The 9,319-nt window shown below is 35.2% G+C and overlaps 1 long non-coding RNA gene across 3 annotated transcripts; it reads left to right on the plus strand.

Moving 5' to 3' along the window:
• Nucleotides 1-6,546: 6,546 nt before the first annotated feature.
• Nucleotides 6,547-8,911, plus strand: LOC127118980 (uncharacterized). Of its 3 annotated transcripts, none has more exons than XR_007802511.1 (2): nt 6,547-8,467; nt 8,561-8,911. It is a non-coding gene; the product is annotated as an uncharacterized LOC127118980 (long non-coding RNA). The 3 variants fall into 3 exon arrangements; XR_007802513.1 differs by having other exon boundaries at nt 6,547-8,452; XR_007802512.1 differs by having other exon boundaries at nt 6,547-8,397.
• Nucleotides 8,912-9,319: the final 408 nt, after the last annotated feature.

Consider the following 9,319-nt stretch of genomic DNA (forward strand, 5'->3'; position numbering starts at 1 on the left):
TCCAAAGGAAAGACTAAAAAGCAAACAAAAGCCAAGTAAGAAGTTTTTCAAATCAAAAACTAATAAAAATGTCAGAGATCTAGGTAAGGGGGTTGGTTATGAAATGGGAAGGTTTTACACACCCAAAACATCCTTAGTACTCTAAGGGAACCTCTTTTTGCAAATATGTGTTGTAGGTTGGTATTTATGAAAAGATTTGTGCATAAGATTGGAGGGATGAGAAGAGAATATATTATATTTACAAATTTTGTTGTTTGAATGGATGAACCCATTGCCTACGTACCATCACAAAGGAGGATCAAAACCTCGTAGTTCGGGGTAAAAATCTCAAAGATTGGTGAATTAATTTTTATCAAAAGCCTTAAGGTCTTTTGTTATCAAAGGGAGAAAACTCAACCTAAACCAACAATCCACCATGTGAGGGAGGCTTCAACATGCTAGTGAGGGATTAACCTATAATAAGCATGGAAGACTTATAATCCAACACTAAGGATGAAGTGAGGTTTACATCAACCACTATGATAACTCAAACCTATGACTAATGTTTTTGAAAAGGTTTTAACAAGTGGTCATTGGAACCACAAAACAACTTGAAATGGGTTATATTTACAAGTTAAAGTTATTTACAAAATGAAGTCAAAGTTGGATTAAAGTTTATTTACAATGAGTATTTATGAAAAGAGTTTTGAAAAAAAGTTAAAGGCCTAAGGCCTAGGTTTCTAATTTGAAATAAAGTCAAAGTTTTGAAAATTATTTTTGGCTTGGTTAGAGTGGGGAGAAGAGAGAAGGGCTATTCCTAAAGCATGCAAAGATAAGAGGGGAAAGATAACCCTTGGAGTTCCTTTTCTTGGAGTCATAGAGATGACTCAAGATGCTTATTTCCTTTGGATTTAGCACACAAACAAGAAATCAATAATTTGAATTCAAGCTCCTAGGATCTCCATTTGGCTTGCTCTTAACTTGGCTACTCATGACAATGGTCCTTTTTTCACAATCTCAAGATGAGGTTCCTATCACCCAAAATCACACATCAAAAAGCTCACAACATAATAAAGGGAATGCACAAAGAGCAAGTTTGAAGAGAAGTCCTTTGAGGTCAACTTTGAGTTTTAGCATTCTAAAGGCATGAGGCCTAGTTTCTCTTCAAAAAAATTTGCATTCTAAAGGCATGAAGCCTACTTGCTCTTGAACTCCTTTAAGCATGGGTAAGTCCTAATTCTAAGTCCTTTCTCCTTTTGCATTTTGGTTCAAATCAAAATAAACACCAACGACACAAAATAGCAATATATTTATATACGATAATGGGCTCAAATGAGCAAAAGAAAAATGACATAAACATAAAATATGTGCTCAAGTGAGCAAAGATGAAAATCAAGATGAATAATGAGCAAGAAATAAATGACATTAAAAGTAAATGACAAGAATTTAAAAGCTCAAATTAAAATTAGTAGTTAGTAAGGTTATGTTAGCTTGTCATAAGACAATGTAGCACTATGTTAAGCAATCGTAAGTGGACTAATGTAGTAGACGCACCTATCTGAGGCCGGTCAATAAGAATATAGGCAAAGAAACACAAGTTAGAGATCATGACTAGTAAGCCAAACTCCATAAACTTGCCATGCCAAGCAAAAGGGGAAGGGCCTTGTATTGACTTTTGGTTATTTGCTTAACCAAGAAGCAACCTATCTTTGACACAAAATTACTCACTTGATCATGGATCAAGTTGAGTTTGGTTTGGATCGAAGAAGGTTAAACTTCTTATTTGTCAAGACCAACCTCAAGACTTTAACTCATTGGCCATTGATGGAAAGAATAGGATGAAGATGAAAGGGAGGGGGTAAGAAGTCAACAACCAAACCCAATTGATCAAGGGATAACTCATCCTTGATCAAATTCATTCATCTTTCTAGGTGATGGTCCTTAAGGACGTTCAAACCACAAGATCCAATGAATTTGATCAAAGTTGAATCAATTCAACCTCAATCCACACCAAACAAAAGAAGAATCAATATAACAAGTCAAGAAGTCAATGATATTTTTTGGTATTTTTTGAATTAAAAGAAAATGCAAATAAAAAATAAACAAATAAGGTTGAACCTCAAATTCAATTTAAAACAACTTTAATGAGTCCAATTAAATTCTCATAGGTCCAACATAGTCAAACAAACTTTGACTAATTTTCTCACAAATTTTTAAAATCAGAAAGTAATTAAAATCAATAAAAAATAGCATCATATGAATTAAAATCTCAAATAATCTCAAAACAAACAAGAAATTGTTGAGACTATTTTTCATTGACTTATCATGATCCATAGATGCTATGAAAATATTTTTGTATTTTTTAAAAGTCGGAAAGTATTTTAAAATGAATTAAAACCATTAAAAACCAAGTAATTCATAAAAAATATCAAATGAAGTCACAAAAATAATAAAAATCATAATATGAAACTAGATTTTTCAAGAAAATTTTTGGAGTTGGTCTCATATTTTTCTGACTTCAAATGAATTTTTACTGAATTTTTGAAAATGAAATGAATTAACAGAAAATAAAAAGAAAAATGAAATGAGCGAAAAAGCCTGAGCCACATGATGCAATTCATTAATTGACATGGCACTTGTGGATGGCTGGGATCTGAGGAAACACGGTGCACATAAGTCAAACGCGTCAGATGGAGAATTGAATGAAGTAATTAAAAAGGACGTGTAAGATTAGATCGTGGAAGCAAGATCCAATGGCCCTGGGCAAAACACGTGGTGGTGGTGGTGGTGGAAACCACCGTCTTCTCCGGCTAGACACACAAACTCCGGCCACATTTACAAAGAAATGAAGCTTAATGAAAATTAAAAACAAGGTCATGGAAATGAAGCTCGTGTGATGTAGATCATCACTGTACCAATGGATTTCCCTCACTCTTCCTAGATTGAGAGAAAGATGAAGGACAAAATCATGGTGTTCACATGAATTGTTTATGAAATGATAAATTGAATGCATCACAAGCTTGCCTCAAGTATGAGGACTTCAGAGAACCACAAAAACACAAGAATGCTACATTGAATTAAGAGATTCAGATCCAAAAAGTTTGAGATTATACCTTTGAATTGATGAACTTCTGGCCACGAATTCTCCAAGATCTTTGCTCCTTCTTGATCTATGAATGTAATGGAAGTGATTGGCTAAGGAATCTGGCTTTAAAACTCAGCTAATGATACTGAATTTCAAGCTCGAAAATCTGGAAAAAAAAAAGTTAGTGATTCCTTTGGTGAGGGCTATGGTTTCAGTTCTGTAGCACTTGGGATCTCCAAAAGGTTTAGAAATGAAGCTCATGAAGTGTTTATTTATAGCTGAATGTGGCTGAGTTCACACTTCTCTCATGTGCATGGGATTTAAAATTTGATTACATGGGCCTTTGTGGGCGTGTGAAAGGCCCATGGATGGCTGAAGCAACATGCTGAGATCAAGTGAAATGCATTTGGACATGCACATGAAGTGAAGCATGCTTGCATACCAAGTTATAACATAAAATATCCAAAATGAACCTAAATGAAAATAAATTCGAAACTCACAAATGGTAGACCCCAAGGACTATTGTGAGTAATGGTTAGAAATCTCTTGAAATAAGGAACAAAAGTCATGTTGGGCAAAAAATTATTTGGCATGTGCAAATTGATCAAAACTGACTTGGAAAATTCAAGTAAAAAACATATTCAAATCACTTTGAAATAGTTCATCAAAAGTAAGCTTGATCAAACCCCTATGTCCTCATGATACAAGCATCAAATGAAAACATATCCAACATCAAAGTTGTATAGATTTTCAATATGGTCAATATAGACTCAAAGTTTGCATCATTTGTATTTTTTATGACAAAGTTATGGGCATTTGAAGTTGGGTACTTTTTCAAATTCAATGAATTAGGTCCAAGATGACCTATAATGTTTTGCATTATCACATGTATTTATTTTAGGATTATGAAACTTTGTCCAACATAAAATTTGAATGATACATTTTAAGCTTTCCAATGCCTTTGGTCTCACATCAAAATCATAAAAAATAAGGAAGTTATTCCCTTGGTAAGTTGACCCAAAATTAGGGTTTCAGTCAAAATGACCTATAATGTTTTGAAATTAATGATGATCTTACAAGCTTCAAATGTAATTTTGATGAACATGAAAGTTGTTAATATGGTTCTTAGGAACTTTTTTAATTTTGGTGTCATCTTCATTTGACAAATACATCATACGTTATATCTCATTGATTCTCAACTTAGTCAGATGACTTGACTGGTCAACTTTTCAAGGTCAAACTTCCAATCTTGATGAATAAATGATTGAGGGGCCTCAAATAGGCTCATATATGAATAAAATGATAAGTGAAATAACTTCCCTTGATTAAATTTGATCAAAGGTTGAGATTGCTTCATCGGGAAGGTACAATCAAAGCACAGTGAAATTAGGGTTTCCTTGGGAAACAATCTTCAAGCCCTTTGGGTTATCTTGATCAAATTGGCAAATTTAGATACTTGGGAGACATATATGATGATTAGGAACTTTGTGGACCATTGTCATGCTTTTTCTCTTCTTCATCTAGCCATTGCATTGGGCTTATAAGCCTCCTAGGAGAATTGTGGAGCACATGATCACTCGAGCTTCAAAACAAAAAGAGTTAGTGACATATTTTTGTGCTTTTGGTTAGTAATAAAATAATAAAAGCAATAATATACAATACAAGCATGCTTGGTGATCTCAAAACACTCAAACAAGTCCCAACCCTGGGGTTAAGGAGCCAAACATGCTATGATCCTTGAGGCAATGCACTTGTGCAATAACATGATGCCATGAGGGATCTTAGGGTCAAAATTAGGGTCTTACAATAAGATGGGAGAGAAAATAAGTTTTAAGTTAGTGTGCTCGCCAAGGATTTGGGCCCTCGTGCCTACATATCCCCATACATGCAATAGGGAAGTCAGAGCTTCGTAGTTCGGCTCAAAACTGAAGTATTTGTTTGGTTGTTTTTACTGAACAATATTGACGTTCGCATGCTACTGTTCACTTGCTTGTATACTCTGTCATGGGAGCGGAAAGTATTTTCCTGTTTGCGGTAAAGTGGATACGCTTGGTTCGCATTCTAGCAGTTAAAAATTACTTGCTCGCACATGGAAGCTTAAGCTTCGTTCACGGTAGAACGGAAGTAACACGTTCTTATTGAAAGGTTTTGAAGATAAAGCCCTAAGGCAAAAGATAATTTGATTTGTTGGGGTCGATTTTATGCATGGAGACAAGCATCAGACCCTTGGCTAGATACAGTCAACAGTCCAATAACTCGGGAGTTGAGAGGAAAATGTTGTCCTAACCACTCTTTTTCATCCTAAAAAGAGATTTGGATTGTGAAAGAAGTTTGGTAAGTCTAATCATTGGAACTTAGAGGGCGAAAAGTATCTGACCCTTGACTAAGTACGGTCAATGATCAAAGTACTTGGGATTTAAGAGGATAATGAAGTCCTAAGTATTCTTTTTCATCCTCATGGAACCTAGATCTAACTTGTTTGAATCATTAGATGTTTTAGAGGGGAAAGTTAAGAGTCAGGTCCTCAGGCTAGGTATGGCCGACAACCCAATTACTTGAATGTTGTGTACAAACACGTACACCCCATTTGGCATTCCAATTTGTTATGAAAATGGTGTTGAAAAAGGTATTTGACGTTGGATCAAGCATTTGAATTTATTATGAAAATAGTGAGTGAAGAATGGAGGTGAGAGATAGAATGGATCAAAATCAACATGTGGACACAAAAAAATAAACGAGCTAGCATGAGATAAAGTCGAATGAATGAGAATGATGCAACAATATGTAAGTACATACAATGGTTAGAATCGATTCGAAAGGTAACAAATTAATCAATGAAGAACAATCAAAGATATATCCTATGATCATGGCAAATGGAATTAGACATACAAAGTATTCTTCACCTAAATTGAAATGGGATTTTAAATTTAATCAAAATGATCATAAACCAACAAAATCGATTAAATGTCAAATTAAAGTGAACATTAATTCTAAACACTAAAATCTACCTAAACATGAATTATGACCACAAACAAATGAAATTGAAAATTCCCAATCCAAATCACAACTTGAAACCTAATAAATCATGGGCATGAAAATCATAAGGTGATGTACAAATCGGAATGGAAATTAAACCTAAAGCGAATCGTGATAAAACTCAATATCTAATCATTCTAATCTAAAACCCCAAAATGAGATATCGAAACCTAATGACTAACATACTAATCAAACTATGATCAACCAATTATGAATCAAATTCTGAAAAAACAAAATCAAATTAACATGACTAAACCTAATCCTATCATGTCATCAAAATTATTCTAATTGCGACCTAATCTAGTTATTCACTAAAATCAATTATCAAGAATTACTCTAAGTATCTAAAATAAAAAATTTCTAATTCCACCATGGGCCAGCATTAAGATTAATAATAAAAGGAATTAAGCATAACTTAAACCAAGATCAAGCATGGACTAATGGGATTAAGAAACTATATTAACAGGCTAGGGGTGCATAGGCATTGACGGGGTATTGAAAGATGAAGTTTGGGCGATGAAATTGCTGGCGAAAGCCCAATCTCAGAATCTTGCACCCGGGTCCGGATCTTCCCCAAACGTAACTCCAAGAACCAATTCAAATCAAAAGCACAAAGCAAATGACCTTCGTCCGGATTCATCTCGAGAAACTCCTTGTGACCTCGCGTTCATGATTCCACGTTACTCCCATGGCCGCGCAAGGAAGTTTTAAGATCCAAACTTGGATTCGTCTGCTACCGCGCCAACCACACACATAATCAAAAATGAAAGATTCAAGAAGTCGATTTCTCCTCACGACCGAATTCGCGTGAAAATCCAACGCCAAAAAGCAATCGAAACCGAAGTTAGGTTCTTTATGCTTGTTCTTGCACGCGAGTATGAGTTGTTGGATCCGATTTGGGACGAAGAAGGCAAGAATATTCTTCGACGGTGGGGTTTCAGTGAAGAGCCTCGAAGGAAATCTTTGTGTTGTCGATTCCGATTCAACGGGGAATCGGTTCAATATCCAACCGTAATCGACGTGCCGAATAGAAGGCAATGAAAGAAGAAAGAAAAAGGAAGACCTACCTTCTCTAACCGAGACTCCAGGTGATGTGTTTTATTCTTGATCCTCTCCTTCGACTACACACCTGTGTGAAGATACATGTTGTCTTCTTCGTATGTTTCTCGATTCCGCTTCTCCTTCTGCTGTGCTGTTTTCTTTTTGTTGTGAAGTTTGAGAAGAGATTAGAGAGTTGGTTGAGGATTCAGGAAGTGATCCTTGAGAGGCGATGAAGGGTCGTTTGGAGATGGTTAACGGTTGTTTTTAAAGGAGATTAGGGATGTAGCCGGTTGAAGGTTTTAGAGAAGGGGTTCCATTGAAGAAGCTGGGTTCTCGTCTTCTGGTTTTCAGTTTTACAGGGTGGTTTTCTGGACTTTTTTGTTTACAGGTTATGGGATAGGTTGAAGGAGGGTCCGGTTGGAGTGGAAGATTGAGGTTATCAACTGGTTCGTTTCCCGAAGTTGGAGAAAGGTGATTGTTTTATGTGAATGGAAGCTGGTAGGAGAGGAAGTGAAAAATGTGAGGTTGAAGCAGTTAGTTGGAATCTGCTATGTATTCAGTTTATTCGGTTGGAGGTTTTTATTTTCAGTTTTCAATTCTGTTACAGGTTAGTTTTGAGAGGTTAGAAAGTTGGTTGGGAAGTTAGAGTCTGGGAGCTTCTATCAGGGGTTCTGTTAACATTTGTGAGTTTGTTATTTCTGTTTTTGCGAAATTGTTTTGGTTGCCGGTTTTTGAGGGAGTTCGGTTAGTTTTATGGAGGAGATTCGAGTGGAAGGTTGCTCGATTGCCAATCCCCTTATTCGTTTGGGAGAGTGCTGTTAAATAGTTCTGTTGTGATGAATTTGTTATGAAAATTTTGTGGAGGTTATAGAAGTTAGTTGGAGAATGGAGAGGCTTCGAAGGAGGAGTTTTCTCTGTGAGGTGATTTGTTGATTTCTGATTAGGAGAGGCTTTTTTTTAAAACAATTTTGTGTATTGGTTAACAGGTTTTTTCAACAATTGAGAATTTCTTGACAGTTATCGGAACTCGGTTTTGGTTAGAGTGAAGCTTCCGGTTCCGGTTATCGGTTGATGTCAGTTGGAAGTTTTGGAAGGTTATTTTCAGGTTTTGTTCTTAATATTCCATAGTTTGTTTTCTCCTATCAGGATCTCCTTTTTTTTGTTGATTTCCTGCAGAGTTTCCATTGGTTTTGATGAAGGATTGAAGGAGAGAGTTTCAATGGTTTGAAGGTTGCCAGGTTGAAGGTCGAATGAAGGTTTTTTAAGTGGTTTTGTTAGTTGTGAATTGAGTTACAACATGTATTGAAACGAGTTGGTATTTTATATGTTAGTGAAAATTGTGTATTACATGCATGACTTAGTTTACTTTGTATTTTTTGTGGTAGAAAGCTGAAATGCATCCTATTATACATCATGCAGGTTAGATGCTGAGTCATGCTGTTAGGATCGGATGCCATATGCGCACTTGGACTTGTTATAAAATCATAGAGTTGCTATGCTTATGGAACTGGTGTGGTGAACCATATGCCTTGTGGAACATGCTAATGGAATATTGAATTGTATTGATTGTTATGCTGTGATTGGGTATAGTTTAAATGTATTAAAAATGGTTGTAATTTTATTGTAGTGAATTGGTTTGAAAAAATGTAATTTGAATTGGTATTTGGATGTAAATGCATCATGGTTTTCAAATTGTAATTGCAAATGGATTTGAATATGGATGTATGGAATTTGATGGTTAAATGAGAATGTATGGGATTTGTACGGTTATGTGATAACAAAACTGTTAGTTATGCATTATGAATGTGAATGTAATCTATAATGTGAATGATTCTCATGTTATTCATTCTTAAGAGTATGGTTATCATGGTTGTGAAATGAATGTGAAATTATGCAATCAACATTGAATGGTTAAATGGTTTAGGAATTTGGTTTCAAAATGTGGACATGGGTTATGGGTTAGAAAAATGGATAATTGCTGACATGGGATTAAAAATGGGTTTGACCCACTAACAAAATAAAATGGAATTGAATATAAATGGGAATTGAGGCTCGATTTAAATGGGGAATTGGATATATATACAAAAGTGGATTTCAACTTTTAGAACATGGATATGGATATTTGAAAGAATGAATGGGTTTAAAAATAGGAAGATGATAAAAAATGAATTTTGGTTA

This window comes from Lathyrus oleraceus, chromosome 2 (assembly GCF_024323335.1).
Source record: "Lathyrus oleraceus cultivar Zhongwan6 chromosome 2, CAAS_Psat_ZW6_1.0, whole genome shotgun sequence".
NCBI lineage: Eukaryota > Viridiplantae > Streptophyta > Magnoliopsida > Fabales > Fabaceae > Lathyrus > Lathyrus oleraceus.